A 16182-nucleotide genomic window follows, 5' to 3' on the forward strand; every position below is an offset into this window, starting at 1 on the left:
AGTTTGCTCCCTCATGAAGCCACTGGTTCTTCAGGCAGCATCACCAGGATATTGTCTTGTATTAGACATTATAGAATTTAAATATGACAACTGGAAGAAGCAGACTCTGGATTCAAATGAATTTGACTTTAAATCCTGGCAATGTTCTTGGTAGCTCTGTGACCTTGAACAAGTCACATCTCTTGAGTCTCAATTTCTTCATCTATACATGAATAACAGAGATGATACACAACATTGTGATGACTTTAAATGAAATTAAATTGTTCTTGTAGGTATTAAAATTTTTTTTCTTAGTCTGTTGCTAAAATTATCATGTTCCCAAACATCTCATACATGTTCAAGATTTCTAACCCTGGGTCTGGAAAGATCCTTGGAACCTATTTAGACCTCCTTACTTAGTTTTCAGATATGGAGGCCAAAAGATTCAGGTTGGTTTCCTGTTATAATATCGTGATATAATAGAATATCGTGAAATGATGATATATGGAGTAACCACAAAGGCAAATAAGGAAAAATAATTACAAGATTTTGAGAGTTTCTTAAAATCACCAAGATTAACCCACATGTATGCATCAGGGAAAGGATTTTCTCCAGAAATACTTGTCAGAATCTAGAAGAAGGAACATGTACCAAAGATCCCCTGCCCCTGCAGCTGGTGACAGTTATCCAAATGTCCTGCATGCTTCAGGCCTTTGAACCAAGCTGTCTTTTCAAGAATGCTTGTATAGTGAACAGTCTTGGAACTAAAGATAATTTCTTCCTCTAGAGCAAAGGGAGTTTTGCTTATCTCCCATTATAAAAGATCCGGGTGCTCTAAGCTCAGGGTTCCTCTCTGTAACACAGCCCACACACAGCATGTGCCACTGTCATCTAACCCTCTTCACTGCTCTGTGGGAATCTAGGCTTAGGGAACCATTGCAAGAAAATGTTAATGCTTGGCTACTGTGATCCTGTAATCAAATCCTTTGTCTGTGAAGTAGTGGTCTCACATCTCTGCCAGCATTCATGAAAGCGTCTGGCTAACTTGTTAGTTTGCAAGTAGGGGGGAAATTTTAGACCCTCCACAGTTCCAGACATTTGCTAAGTATTATCAATGATCAAAGCTGCCTTTAAGTCTTGAAGCAGAAACTTTATAATAGCTCCCCTGACTGCCTCATACAGACTACTAGCAACTAAGACAGACCCAGAAATAGTAATAATAATATTCATTTACTTAGTGTATGGGAAATTCTTAGTGCCCATTTATATCCCCTTTGGATCTTTTCTAGCAGTTCCATGCTCTAATTCCCCAGGTTCAGAGGGCTTTGCTGCTAACCGTGGGCGAATGTAACCTTCTCAAGAGGCTTGACCTTGGACACCATGGCCACTTCACTTGTGCAAAGTGCAGGAAGTGACTGGGAGTTTATATTTCTGCCTTGAAGATAATGACTGACTGAAGTAGAGGTAGGAGAGTCCTGCTCTCTTCCTCAAGGCTAGACAAACTGTGGGTGTAATTTATGTTCCAGAACTTCCTGTAGGATCAGGCTGAGATGGGAACTTGCCCTGAAGTAGCATTTTGTCTGGCTTCCCCACTCCCTCACTGGTTTCTCGTTGGCAAACATCCTTAATAAATAAATGGCAAATGCTTGGCCTGAGGTCTGCTTCTAGGAGAACCAACCTAATATAGCTGTGATTCTCAACTCTGGTTGCCTATTAGAATCAACTGGGGAATTTTTTAAACATTATGATGCTATCTCACCTGAGAACAAGTAAATAAGAATCTCAGGCAGCAGGGCCAAGGCATACATATGTTTAAAATCTCAGATGATTCTAATCTTCAGCACTGACTCAGGCTATTTGAAGGCCTCTGGGTAGTTTAATTTCACCCTTTGTTATATTCCCAGCGTTCAGACAGACCTAGCAGAAATCACATCTAGGATATCGCTCAGCCCGGGAAATCCTCACATCTGAAAACTTGGCAGCAACAGGCCCAATTCAGGCAGAAGAAGAATGCTTTTCCTTGGCAGCCCTGCTGGCATCTGAGAGCAGTCCTGGGATGGGAAGATCCTAAAAGACTTCCCCAGGGAAAGTTTATATAGCTGGCAAGCAAAGGCAGACCACTAGTCCTCCCACCACCCTGGAAAGACCACTGCTATCTGTGTATGGCTGCAAATCCAAATTATAGGGCTACTGGGATACCACAACATTAATGTCTCATCTTAACAGCACACTTTGACCCCTACCTGCAGACAGCCTAACGGTGCAGTGCTGGTTACATTTTGTCAGTTTTGCTAAGCCATTACCCCTAGTTGATTGATCAAATACTAGTATAGATGTTGCTGTGAAAGAATTGTGTAGGTGAGATTAATCCCTACAGTCAGTTGACTTTAAGCAGATTACCTTTGACAATGTGAGTGAGCTTCATCCAATTAGTTACACCTGAGCCAGGATACCTGCCCATCCCCCCAGACTGAAGACTCTAAGCAGAAGACTTCCCAACTACTCCCATAAGTTTGCCACAAACTTATAAGGGGAAATATTTAAAATTATTTAAAATTTCTCTGTTTTGAAAATTTGACTTTCTTAGCCATTTACAGTCTTTACTCTTCACTCTTCCATATGTGAAAAGAGCTGGTTTGTCAGATTCCCATAGCAGTAGCTCACAAAAATAACTTTTAATGAGAGCTCATAGAAAATTGAATTAATTCCTGTGACTCTCAGCTCTAAGTGCATGTCATAAGTAACACCTGCACAGCATTATAAACTGTTCTCACACTTGATCTCCAACCAAAGAGATCCACTTCTATGTGTCTCAGTGTGGCCTGGATGACTGCATCTTTTAAAAGCTCTCTTGAAGATTCTGATGACCAACCAACTTGAACACTACTGATCTCTCTGATTAGAGGTAACTCAATATTGCACAGAGTGTTATGAAGAAATAGATGCAAGCTTGCACCCAGGGGCCATGGACACTCTTTGGCTGTTCTCAGCCTGCCCTCTGCCCACCTTCCTCCTCCACTTTCTGCTTTTCTGGACAGTTAGTGCACAATGGAAGTTACCCCATTCCTGCAGGAACTCAGCAGGGGCCTCATAGGGGTGGGGCCTCATAGGGGTGGAGCCTCTGCTGCAGCTGAGTAGATGTTACCTCAGACCAGAAGTTCAGAGGAAAAGCAGGGATGGGTAGGAGGGAGTTGTGTGTAGAAGAGAAGCAAGAGCAAGAAACAGAGTGAGGAGTAGAGCTGTATCTATGCACCTGGCTGGCAGAAAAGGAATATGACCAAATAACAGAGGGGTTTCTGCAGAGAACAAGCCCCATCCCAGCAATTCAGAGGCTGCCTGGTTTGCTGCACTGTAAATAATGCTGCTTCTGCTTTTGTTTACATCTCTTTTAGAAAGTATTGCCTAGCATTGTTATTTTCCCCTGCATCTTCCCCACTCATGACTGTACATTATGGGTAGGTTCTCTCTCCTCTTATTTTCAGATCCAGCATCAGGACACATTGTTAGCTGGCACAAATCTGTGCTGCATTCATGAATGGTGAGCTGGTAGACTGCCCTCCCACACCCAGTGGCCCAGACTCTAGACTTTGTCCTCAGGCAAATTCACCCCTCCTTCCTCCGGGTGTGCAGCACTTGGCACTTTGCTTATAGTTATTTCAATCTAATCTGTCCTACAGATCTTGGGTTAAGTCTGTATCACCGCTGCCAGTTTGTGAGCACCTCAGGTAAATAGATGCCTCTGTCTGCCTGCTCCTGTCACAGACTGCCATTAAGAAGGCTCTTGAGTATTTGCTACATACAAGCCAATTTTATATCTCCATATTATTTCATTGCTGTCTGGTTTCTTCGTCCCTTGGAATGAAATCAATGAAAAGGAAAAAACACAGGGTAGGGTCCTTGTCATACACTTTTTTTTTTTTTTTTGTCTTTTTAGGACTGCACCCACAGCATGTGGAGGTTCCCAGGCTAGGGATCCAGTTGGAGTTGTAGGTGCTGGCCTACACCACAGCCACAGCAATGCCAGATCTTTAACCCAATGAGTGAGGCCAGGGATTGAATCCTCATGGATGCTAGTTAGGTTCGTTAACTGCTGAGCCAGGACAGGAACTCCCAACTCCTTTCTGATGTAACTGCAGATAACCTACAAGACCTCTATTGAGTTTCGGTATCTGCACACCAAGTGGACTCAGTCAACTCCAAGGATGTTTCCAGAGACTGAAGCACTAAACATATAGGAGATACTGGGAAGCATGACATTGGGAAAAACAAATGAACCTCTATAAATCCTCTGCAGATCAACCTCACTTCATAGAAACTTTACCATTACTTTGAAATGTGTATTTTATTCCCATTTAGAGAACAAAAAAGAGAGTCCCAGAGCTTTGATTTGTTCAAGGTCAGAGCGTATGCCTAGGATTTGAACTCAAACCTGTTTGAACCCACAGCCCACTTTTTCCACACACTGCTTCACCATTGGGAGACTGGCTACCCAAGACAGTGTCTTGGGGAGGTCACTGAAGAACCATCATTAGGATGGAAAATAGTTTTCATCCTCCCTTTTATCACAGGTTGTAATAGAAGACAGAGTTTCATAGAATAACATTTCCACATTACTAAATCATGTCCTTTCCCAACTCTGCCTTTATTCCCCTTTTGGAGTTTATGTTTAAAAAGCCAGGGACATTTAAAATTTTTATTTGAATTATTGAGATTGAATAAAATCGTTCCTTGCTTTTTATATGCCTCCACAATCCTACCTTAAAACACAATCTCACCCAGTTCCTCCCCACAATACACATAGAAACCCAAATTTATCAGTCCATATACCTTTTTTTTTTTTTTTTTGCTTTTTTAGGGCCGTACCCACAGCACATGGAGATTCCCAGGCTAGGGGTCCAATCAGAGCTATAGTGGCTGGCTGACACCACAGCCACAGCAACACCAGATCCAAGCCACGTCTGCAACCTACACCACAGCTCACGGCAATGCAGATCCTTAATCTGCTGAGTGAGGCCAGGGATCGAACCCGCAACCTCATGGTTCCCAGTCATATTGTCTCCCCTGTGCCACGACGGGAACGCCCATCAGTCCACATACTCTTAAATTAAGAGTCTATATCCTTCTAATAAGTTTGGCTAAGAAATTTACTTGAAATAAACTCTGGAACCTGGAAAATATATTTCATGAGATTCTGATCTAGTTGGTTTCCCAACATTTATAATATGAGACTACCTTTCCTGACAAATATAAAAATGCATCTCCATCTCATAATAGTTATGCTTTTTGAAGTATCCATTGATTGAGAAAATAGTCAAAATGATAAAAAGTCAAAATGAATTCAGTTGAGTTTGGAAATGTTTATATTTTCTGCATCTCTCTGGCATCTATCTGAAGAGTAATCACTTATATATGTGTGAAAAATAACTGACTGCGAGATAGGTCAGGCCAATCACCAAGGCCTTGGGTAGCATACCAAGGAGATTGAAATGTATTTTGTAGGAAAAATGGAGTCAAAAGAAGTTTTAAAGCAAACTGACAGGACCAGATTGATTTTTTTTTTCAGAAGATAATTTGGCAATTGTGCAGAGAGCCAACTGTGAAATGGAAAGAACAGTGGCAAGAGTTAAGAAAGGACGTGGAAAATGACATTGGAGCCACAGTGATACAGATACCTTGACCCCAACATTGGAGGACTCGGTAAGAACCAGGTATGGGCAGTGCAGGAGATGGAGGGCCAGAATGTCACTAGGTCCAGAAACTTATGGAGACTCTTACCTTGTAAAGAATAAAGAATATCAGAAGAGGTGTGTGCATTTTAGCTGGGGTTGGAATGGTGGAATGGTTAGTGAGACTGAATGGATTTACATGTATTAATTTGAAATGAGAGGGCACATTTGAGACTCTCCATCATACCACTGAATACCAAAGGCTGATAATGAGGAGATCTCAGCTGGAGTTTGTATTTTGCTCTTTAGGATTGCACTTGCAGCATATGGAGGTTTCCAGGCTAGGGGGTGAATCCAAGCTACAGCTGCCAAACTACACCACAGGCACAGCAGTACAGGATCCCAGCCTCATCTGCAACCCACAACACAGCTCATGACAAAGCCAGATCCCTGACCCACTGAGCCAGGCCAGAAATCAAACCCAAATCCTCATGGATACTAGTTGGATTCGTTTCCACTGTGCCACGACAGCAACTCCCTGAGCTGGATCTTTAGGCAGCAGTAAACCAACATTGTTATGACAACAGCTTATAAGTCTGACAGAACTTGGTTCAAATCCATTTACTAACTGGCTTGAGCAAAATCTTGAACTTTACTGAGCTTTAGTTTCCTCATTTGAAAATTAGGATAATTAATACCCCCATTAGGTGTGTCTTACTAAAGATTATGAAGGGTTTTTTTTTAATTAAAGACTATATATACATACACACACATATATATATATGTAACTCACATGGCATATGATAGTTGCTTGACAAGACAGGTGCTATTATGTAGATTGCAAGCCACCAGAATTTTGGTACCATCTCCTGAGATAGTGGAATTTATCTTTCTTGCAGAGCAAAAGAGAAAAATAAAAGGCAATTCCCTGGGGATGCAATGCCAGAGAAACAACCAAAGAAAGGGCAGGCAAAAGAAAGGCTGAGAAGAAAGAAGTCAGGAAAAGAGGGTGACCAGACAGTCATAGAAGGAAAGAGTCTCAACAAGCAGCAGGTGGGTCAGATTCTTGAAGATAGGAACCAAACATTAATCTTGAGTGAATAAGGAAACCATAATGCCCTGAAGAGTGATATGCCCTGAAGAGTGATATGAGGATAGCTGCAAGCTACTGGGGCAGTACTGAAGTACTCCTAACGTACTGACATTGCCATCAAAAATGATGCATCTATTTGACATACCTGGAGCAATGAATGTCTGCTGCTAAAATTACCATTACAGATGCAATAAAAAAGTAATCCTGTGAATACTATACTGTGTGCCTGCAACTTACATAATATTGTACATCAACTGAAATTCAATAAAAATAAATCCTTTTTTAAAAAAAGAAATAACCTCGGGAGTTCCTGTTGTAGCTTAGTTGTTAACGAATCTGACTAGCATCCATGAGGACACAGGTTCAACCCCTGGCATCACTCAGTGGTTTAAGGATCCCATGTTGCCATGAGCTGTGGTGTAGGTCACAGACACAGCTCAGATTTGGCATTGCTGTGGTGTAGGTTAGCAGCTACAGCTCCAATTCGATCCCTAACCTGGGAACCTCCATGTGACAAGGGTGCAGCCCTAAAAACAAAAAAAAAAAAAAAAGAAAGAGAGAAAAGAAAGAAATAACCTTGTAAAGGATAAGAGCCTGTTTTACTCCAAAAAAGGAATCAAAATTGAGTTAAAGAAAACTGTTCAAACAAAAAAATGTGCAAGGAATACTCTGACCCAGGTAACAAATCCAATCCATCAACAACTGCTGTTAGCTCTATTTCTGAAATCAACCCTAAACTCAACCCCTTCTATGGTGGGTTTCTACTTTGTTAATTTAACTAAACTGGAGCTGCACTTCCCAGAATTCCCTCCCCTGTGTGGTTGTGTGTTTTATTTTGACCTAAGAGAAATTCGCATGAGATTTCAACCTCCAAAGCAAAGCAACAGCCATTTAAGTAAGTGCCCCACGGCAGTTCACTTACATTCCTACTGGTTTGATGGCTCAACTTGTTGGTGTGGGGCAGCAGCTGGGCCTGAAGCTCCCCCAGATTCCTCCTTATCTCATCTGTCTTCTCCATGTCCTGGGTTAAATGCTGGGGGACAGTCACCTGAATCATAAATTTGGAGGCACTGAGAGACAGATGTGATTCCGATTTTCACACTCTCCCTGCATCATGCTCAGCTTTTCTTTCCAACTCCTAAACCTATTGATTGTGGTGACCTCAGGCCTCCACCAGATAGAGATGCACTGGCTTTCCAAAGACTTCTCCATCTCCTCCCACAATTGTGTAAGGTTTAAATCCTATAATCAATCCCATATTCCATAATTTTCACAGTGGTTGTTTCCTTGCTTGAACCCTGACATAGAAATTGATACTGGGAATTCCCTAGTGGCCTAGGGTTAAGAACTTGGCATTGTCATTGCTGTGGTGCAGAGTCAATCCCTGGCCTGGGGAATTCCACGTGCTGCAGGTGCAACCCCCCCAAAAAAAAGAAAAAAAACTGGAGTTCCCACCCTGGTGCAGAGGAAATAAATCCAACTGGGAACCATGAGGTTGTGGGTTCGATCCCTGGCCTTGCTCAGTGGGTTAAGGATCTGGTGTTGCCATGAGCTGTGGTGCAGGTCACAGATGTAGCTCAGATCTAGTGTTGCTATGGCTGTGGTATAGGCCGGCAGCTACAGCTCTGATTCAAGCCCTAGCCTGGGAACCTCCATATGCCGAAGGTATGGCCCTAAAAAGACAAAAAAAAAAAAAAATATACTAAACATGATTCCAGGGAGCATAGCCTTTAGGATGGGTCTCTAAATTAGTTTAGAGTGATCTGGAATTGATTTCCCAGTATAATTAGAGACAACAGTATAGGAGATGCTAGTAGTTTACGATATGCATGAGTTACGGAGATATCTGTAATCAAGTGTCAATAGACAGCAAGGATTTGAGTGAACTATTTGCTACCAAGGAAGATTTTTAATGAAAATTAAAAAAAGGTTGGGAGAGAACAATTGCTTATAAGTGCACTAAAGAATGTGGGGAGGAAAATGCAATGAGCTTAAGGATGTGTAATTTTTCTGAAAGATAAGGATGTCCTATACCACAAGAGCAAGTTTTCCGAAAACCAAACATGGAATTTAATCCTAGGGGTAGCTGAATTAAACACACATTGAATTTTCACCTTGGCAGGGTGTCTTATATTAAGGTTAGGACATAGATTGAGAAGGAATATGACTTAAAATTTGGGATGGGAATATGGGGGCAGATTCCAAAGACGTCGGGGACCTTGAACCCCTGAACTCTACTGACCTTCCTTTACCAGCAGAAGCAGCCTTTCCACCCCATCTAAGAACATTAGCTCTCCCCCCATCTGAAAAACCTATAAAGTATTCCTCTGAGGTCATTGCCTAGTATGAAAACAGTTGGTCTTCTTTAGGAGCTGCCCTCATGCCTCTTGTCACTTCTAGACCTAAAACCAGACTCAGGTCCCAGCAGAACCCTGGATATTAGCTACAAAGTATGACCCAGAAGGAGGTCAATACAACCTCCAAGAATTGCAATATTTTGTCAATAAATATTGATATAACCTCAGTAATATGCAAGGGAATGGATCTTAAGTTGTACTGAATCAGGGAAGAAAAAACATAGCATTGGACCTATTGAAATAAGTACGTTTAAGTGTATTCAGCAGAGATTCTGAAATTAGTTAGCTTAAGGGGCTACAAATGATCCTAAACCTGGAGTCAAAGGTACTTTACACTAGATTAATTTGAAGTTTCTTTTGTTCATTCATTCTTTTTTTTTTTTTTTTTTTGTCTTTTTACGGCTGCACCTGCAGCATATGGAGGTTCCCAGGCTAGGGGTCAATCAAATCAGAGCTGTAGCTGCTGGCCTACACCAGAGCCACAGCAACACAAGATCTGAACTGCATCTGTGACCTATACCACAGCTCATGGCAATGCCAGATCCTTAACCCACTGAGCAAGGCCAGGGACCAAACCTGTGTCCTCATGATGCTAGTCAGATTCATTTCCCTGAGCCACTATGGGAACTCCCAAATTTGAAGTTTCATAAGCTTATTGGAATACTGATGAAGGAATCCAAAGGCTTTGAAAAAAGTGTTAGCTTAAGCAGATTTATTATGCAATACCTGTTCAGACACCTCTAACTATGTCCCCCAGAATGGTCGTGAGGATACACCTTTAAGTAAGGCTTTGAGAATGAAGCCCAGTTTCCATAAAATGGCTATGGTGGTTGGTCTCTAAAGATTAGAAATGAGAGGGGGGAAATACTGCCATTAAGCTGTGGTCTCAGAATTCACCCAGGATAATGAGATCCTAGGGTGGTGGGAGCCAGTTGGTACCACTAAATCACAGAAAACAAGAAGAGGTGGTTAGCACAAAGGGGAGCAGAGCTGAAAGTCAGAAGAGTCTGACCTATGGAGACCTTTGACTTTCCATAGTTGATTATGATGTCCCTAGAACTGAAATAGGTGCTCACCCTACTAATGTCCAACTTGATTAGTATAAGCAGGTGGTAAAAAGAAGCCATACCTGATTCAGCAATAAATAATTGTGGACCCTCGACCACCTGCAGGTCATAAACCCAAAGACCTTTGAAGAAAAGGAAGACAGGGTCTCCTTGAAGAACACTCCTACTAGGCAATCAAAACTGTATTCTCGGAGTTCCCGTCGTGGCGCAGTGGTTAACGCATCCGACTAGGAACCATGAGGTTGCAGGTTCGATCTCTGCCCTTGCTCAGTGGGTTAAGGATCCGGCGTTGCCGTGAGCTGTGGTGTAGGTCATAGATGCGGCTCAGATCCGGCGTTGTTGTGGCTCTGGCGTAGGCCGGCAGCTATAGCTCCGATTAGACCCCTAGCCTGGGAACCTCCATATGCTGAGGGAGCGGCCTTAGAAACGGCAAAAAAAAAAAAAAAAAAAATGTATTCTCTAAGTCTTCCTCCCAGCCCTAGTTTAGGTGTTCTTCAACCTGGGGCAGTTTTACCCTCTGGAGGGTAGTTGTCAATGTCTGAGTTGTCACAACTGGGTAGAGGCCAGGATGCTGCTAAACAGCCTACAATGTTCAGGACACCCCCAGTGACAAAGAATTACGTAGCCGCAAAAGTTAAGAGTACTAAGGTTGAGGGAATTCCCACGTGGCAGTGGCTTAAAGATCCATCTTCCTCTGTGGAGGCGCCAGTTTGATTCCCAGCCCCAGCTCAGTGCAGTGAGTTAAGGATCAACCACTGCTGCAGCTATGGTTTGGTTGCAGCCTCTTTACTTCCTCCCTTGTTCCTAGAGAATCTATTCTTCATAGGCTGTCACCAGGTGGTCCTCTTAAAAAGTAGGTTACTCATGACATTCCTGAGAGTCACAGTGTCCAGCTGAGGATGTGAGATGGCAATGTGTGGGATGAAAGTGAGAACTTTGTCCTACCTTGAAGGAAAGCCCAGGTCTGGGTAAGGAAGACACAGATCCAGTCTTGCTCTGCCTGATGGAGCAAATATGGAAGGTCTACTGCTTTCCCTGCATCAGTTCCTGGTCCTGCCGCCCTTCCATGCACACACTTGCAGGTTACCTTCCACAGCAGCAGAGTAATCCAGTCAAGCATAAATCAGGTCACCTGGCATAAAACACACCCACAATAGCCTTCTGGAGCCATAGTACCTGATCTGAGTAGCCTTGAGTGGGGCCTGAGGGTCTTAGTTATGTTTCATCTCTCCAGGTGATTCTAATGTATAGCCAAGGCTGAGACCCATGGGTCCACAACTATGCTTCTCAAAATTTAAGGTGCATACAAATCACATGGGAGGCTTGTGAACTGCACTTTCTGACCCCAGAAGGACTGGGTGGGACCTGGGATACCATATTTCTAACAAGCTCCCATATGGAGATGAGGCTGCAATCTGAGGACCACATTCTGAGTAGCCAAAGCCTGGGAGGGTAAATCATTGCTCCCTTCTCCCCAAACCACCCTTGCTCATCATGACTCAAAATCATATTTTTCAACCCCTATAAGTCCTCCAGTTTCTCACCTTCTGGACCCACCAGTAACTCTGTGGCCAAACAGTTCAGGACTGCATAGCAGGACCTTCAGAACAGAATTTGTGTGGAGTTCTCATTTTGGCTCAGTGGAAACAAATCTGACTAGTATCCATGAGGATGCGGGTTTGATCCCCGGCTTGCTCAGTGGGTTAAGGATCTGGTGTTGCCAAGACTGTGGCTCAAAGATGTGGCTCGGATCCTGTGCTGCTATGGCTATAGTGTAGGCTGGCAGCTGTAGCTCCAATTCAGCCCCTAGCCTGGGAACCTCCCTTTGCCTCAGGTGTGGCCCTAAAAAGCAAAAAAAAAAAAAAAAAAAAAAAAGAGTGGACAAAAGATGACATAATGATGACATTCACTACGGAACACAGTATCTCTTCCCAGCATACAGTAAGGCTTCCTTCCAGGTAAAATTAAGGAAAATTCAGCCTTGCTATGTCCCACTGGAGACTGGGTTTTCAGAGAGACAGGTTAAAATTAATTGCAGTAACTTCCTCTCTTTAATATGCATCTAGACCAGTGTTTCTCAATTTTTTAATTATTATCAACTCCTACAGAACATTGTTAGACTTTTTTCCCTGATTGCACTGCCCTTCCTCCATGAAATGTTACTATCAATTGTCATTTGGTCCTTTGTATGGTCACAAACCACTGCAATACCTGTGTTTCTTGCTACCCCCTTGTGGCCAATATCATCCTCAATGAGTGCAGGATCTCAGATCTTCCATTCACTCATTCCAACCACCCAGCTCCCAGGCCTGGTGTGTAGACCACATGCTCAGACATTTTTCTCCTGTCTGACCTTGCCAGCCCAAGTTGTAAATTAGAGAAGACACCATCTTTAGAATCACACAAAACAAGTTACAACCCAGCCTCTGTTATTTTACAAGTTGTAGGACCTTAAGTATCTTTCCTTCTCTTATCCTAAGGGTCCCAATGGTTAAATGACATTAAAATATTCACACTGAAAAGCTGTTGTGAGGCATAGGGGGGAGGTGAAGTGCTCTGTAAAGCATAAATTATAATGCCCAGCACAGAGAAGGTGTTCAATAAATGGCCATACTGGTCATGATTTGGCGGTTGCCCGGCCTACAGCATCATACCACAATTGAAAACAAATTCCTCGCTCCTGGCTCCAGTAGCACCTGAATGGCCTAGTACAGCAAGCCAAGTAGATGTCTGTCATCAGGCCCCAGTGCAGAAAGAGAAAGACGCATCTCCCCTGGAGCACCTGCCTGAGAATCAAGGCATCCTAAAGCGGTCCTAAGAGTCTTATTGGAATGGGATGGGAAGCTGAGAAGGACTTATCAACATAAGTAAATAGACAGCCTGTAGCCAAGGCCACTGCTATCAATTAATGGTCCTGAACAGTCACCTCAACATTACCCTTGGCCTTTACCTCCCAGACAAGGATAGGCTCAGGCAGCCCAGATGTGCCACACCTATCCTCATCTCAAATGCCTCTGGAAACCCTGACTGGAGGTCCATCTCCAGCGACCTCCCTCACTGTATGGACCCTAACTTGTCTCCTGAAACATCCTTCCCTGCCCCACCAAACAGTACTAGCCACACTCTCCTATTTATCAGATATTCTCTGTCTTCCCAGACTACCTGCCACCTAGACTCTAAACTTCATCCCCAGTGCATATCCCTGCTTGGCAGAGAACCATTCAAGCTGAATGCATAATTCCCCTCCTGTAGAGGGTCCAGCCACAGCCAGAAAGAGTGAATCAGCATTTTGCCTTCTGCTCTGCAGATATCATGGCTGCCATCCTCCAAAGAAAAATAGCCTCCCGGCTCAAAATTACAATTTCCTCTTCTACAAGCTCTCAGGTCTCCACCCCTCCTAGACACCCTGATATAATCCATTGCTTGGCACGATGATTTAAAAAGTCCTTGACAAGGGAGTTCCTGTTGTGGCTCAGCAGTAACAAACTAGTATCCATGAGGACATAGGTTCAGTCCCTGACCTCGCTCAGTGGGCTAAGGATCCAGCATTGCCATGAACTGTAGTATAGGCTGTAGATGTGGCTCAGATCTGGTGTTGCTGTGGCTGTGGTATAGACTGGTGGCTACAGCTCCTCCAATTTGACCCCAGCCTGGAAACTTCCATATGCCACAAGACAAAAATAAATAAATGAATAAATAAATAGTTCTTGATGAATACTGTGGCATGTGTCTCCATTGCAGGCCTGAGACACACGCACTCCCCAGAGTATCTGACTCTATCCTCTAGGGGTTGTGAATGACATTCCTACAGGTCACCTTGCCTCCCTAAGCCTCAATTCCTGCACCTGTGAAATAGCAGTAAAAGAAATACCTCTAGGGCTGTCATGAGATTTGGGATAATTAGAGGATTAGACACCCAGTAGAGAGCCTGGCTCCCACTTGGGGCCTCTAGTGAGAGCTGACCTGAAAAGATGGTTGCTGTGGTGATGCTGCCTGAAGAACAGGTGGCTTTCCTGGGAGGGGCAATAGTTTCCAGACTCCTTTTTAAATTTCAGGATGCAACTGAGGACCAAGTTGTATCATATTAAAATATAGGCTTATGACTAAAGAATTACTATTATTTTGTCCTGACTTAACCCCTTCCCATGGTTATCCCACTGTCAGGGCCAGAGAGAGGCCTCTTAAAGATTCTAACACCTAAGGAAAAAAACCTATAAAATATTTAGTATTTCCACATATAACAAAAAATTTACTATATTGTAAATCATTTTTAGCCATTTCTATCATTTCAGCTTATTTCTTGCAAAGGACAAAGGTAAGGTTTTATCATTTTCCTATTAAGTTAGAATACAAAATGATTGTTTTTTTTTTTTTTTTTGTTTTTTTTTTTTATTTTCCCACTGTACAGCAAGGGGGTCAGGTTATCCTTACATGTATACATTACAATTACAGTTTTTCCCCCACCCTTTCTTCTGTTGCAACATGAGCATCTAGACATAGTTCTCAATGCTATTCAGCAGGATCTCCTTGTAAATCTATTCTAGGTTGTGTCTGATAAGCCCAAGCTCCCGATCTCTCCCACCAGGCAGCCACAAGTCTCTTCTCCAAGTCCATGATTTTCTCTTCTGAGGAGATGTTCATTTGTGCTGGATATTAGATTCCAGTTATAAGTGATATCATATGGTATTTGTCTTTGTCTTTCTGGCTCATTTCACTCAGTATGAGATTCTCTAGTTCCATCCATGTTGCTGCAAATGGCATTATGTCATCCTTTTTATGGCTGAGTAGTATTCCATTGTGTATATATACCACATCTTCCGAATCCAATCATCTGTCGATGGACATTTGGGTTGTTTCCATGTCCTGGCTATTGTGAATAGTGCTGCAATGAACATGCGGGTGCATGTGTCTCTTTTAAGTAGAGCTTTGTCCGGATAGATGCCCAAGAGTGGGATTGCTGGGTCATATGGAAGTTCTATGTATAGATTTCTAAGGTATCTCCAAACTGTTCTCCATAGCGGCTGTACCAGTTTACATTCCCACCAGCAGTGCAGGAGGGTTCCCTTTTCTCCACAGCCCCTCCAGCACTTGTTATTTGTGGATTTATTAATGATGGCCATTCTGACTGGTGTGAGGTGGTATCTCATGGTAGTTTTGATTTACATTTCTCTTATAACCAGCGATGTTGAGCATTTTTTCATGTGTTTGTTGGCCATCTGTATATCTTCTTTGGAGAAATGTCTATTCAGGTCTTTTGCCCATTTTTCCATTGGTCAGTCTCCCAAAGCAATAGAAATTAGAGCAAAAATAAACCCATGGGACCTCATCAAACTGAAAAGCTTTTGCACAGCAAAGGAAACCAAAAAGAAAACAAAAAGACAACTTACAGAATGGGAGAAAATAGTTTCAAATGATGCAACCGACAAGTGCTTAATCTCTAGAATATATAAACAACTTATACAACCCAACAGCAAAAAAACCAGTCAATCAATGGAAAAATGGACAAAAGACCTGAATAGACATTTCTCCAAAGATATACAGATGGCCAGCAAACACATGAAAAAATGCTCAACATCACTGATTATAAGAGAAATGCAAATCAAAACTACCATGAGATACTACCTCACACCAGTCAGAATGGCCATCATTAATAAGTCCACAAATAACAAGTGCTGGAGGGGCTGTGGAGAAAAGGGAACCCTCCTGCACTGCTGGTGGGAATGTAAACTGGTACAGCCACTATGGAGAACAGTTTGGAGATACCTTAGAAATCTATACATAGAACTTCCATATGACCCCACAATCCCACTCTTGGGCATCTATCCGGACAAAACTCTACTTAAAAGAGACACATGCACCCGCATGTTCATTGCAGCACTATTCACAATAGCCAGGACATGGAAACAACCCAAATGTCCATCGACAGATGACTGGATTCGGAAGAGGTGGTATATATACACAATGGAATACTACTCAGCCATAAAAAAGGATGACATAATGCCATTTGCAGCAACATGGAT

General features: G+C 42.8%; 2 long non-coding RNA genes across 5 annotated transcripts in view; one reads left to right on the forward strand and one right to left on the reverse strand.

The window, feature by feature from the left end:
• LOC102161092 overlaps positions 1 to 16182 on the reverse strand; it is a 148709-nt gene that overhangs the window by 39702 nt on the left and 92825 nt on the right. The window lies entirely within an intron of this gene.
• Positions 693 to 7064, forward strand: LOC106504961. Of its 2 annotated transcripts, none has more exons than XR_002335834.1 (3): positions 693 to 2884; positions 5543 to 5687; positions 6545 to 7064. It is a non-coding gene; the product is annotated as an uncharacterized LOC106504961 (long non-coding RNA). The 2 variants fall into 2 exon arrangements; XR_001298963.2 differs by having other exon boundaries at positions 5543 to 5676.

The sequence above is a fragment of the Sus scrofa genome, chromosome 9 (assembly GCF_000003025.6).
Source record: "Sus scrofa isolate TJ Tabasco breed Duroc chromosome 9, Sscrofa11.1, whole genome shotgun sequence".
NCBI lineage: Eukaryota > Metazoa > Chordata > Mammalia > Artiodactyla > Suidae > Sus > Sus scrofa.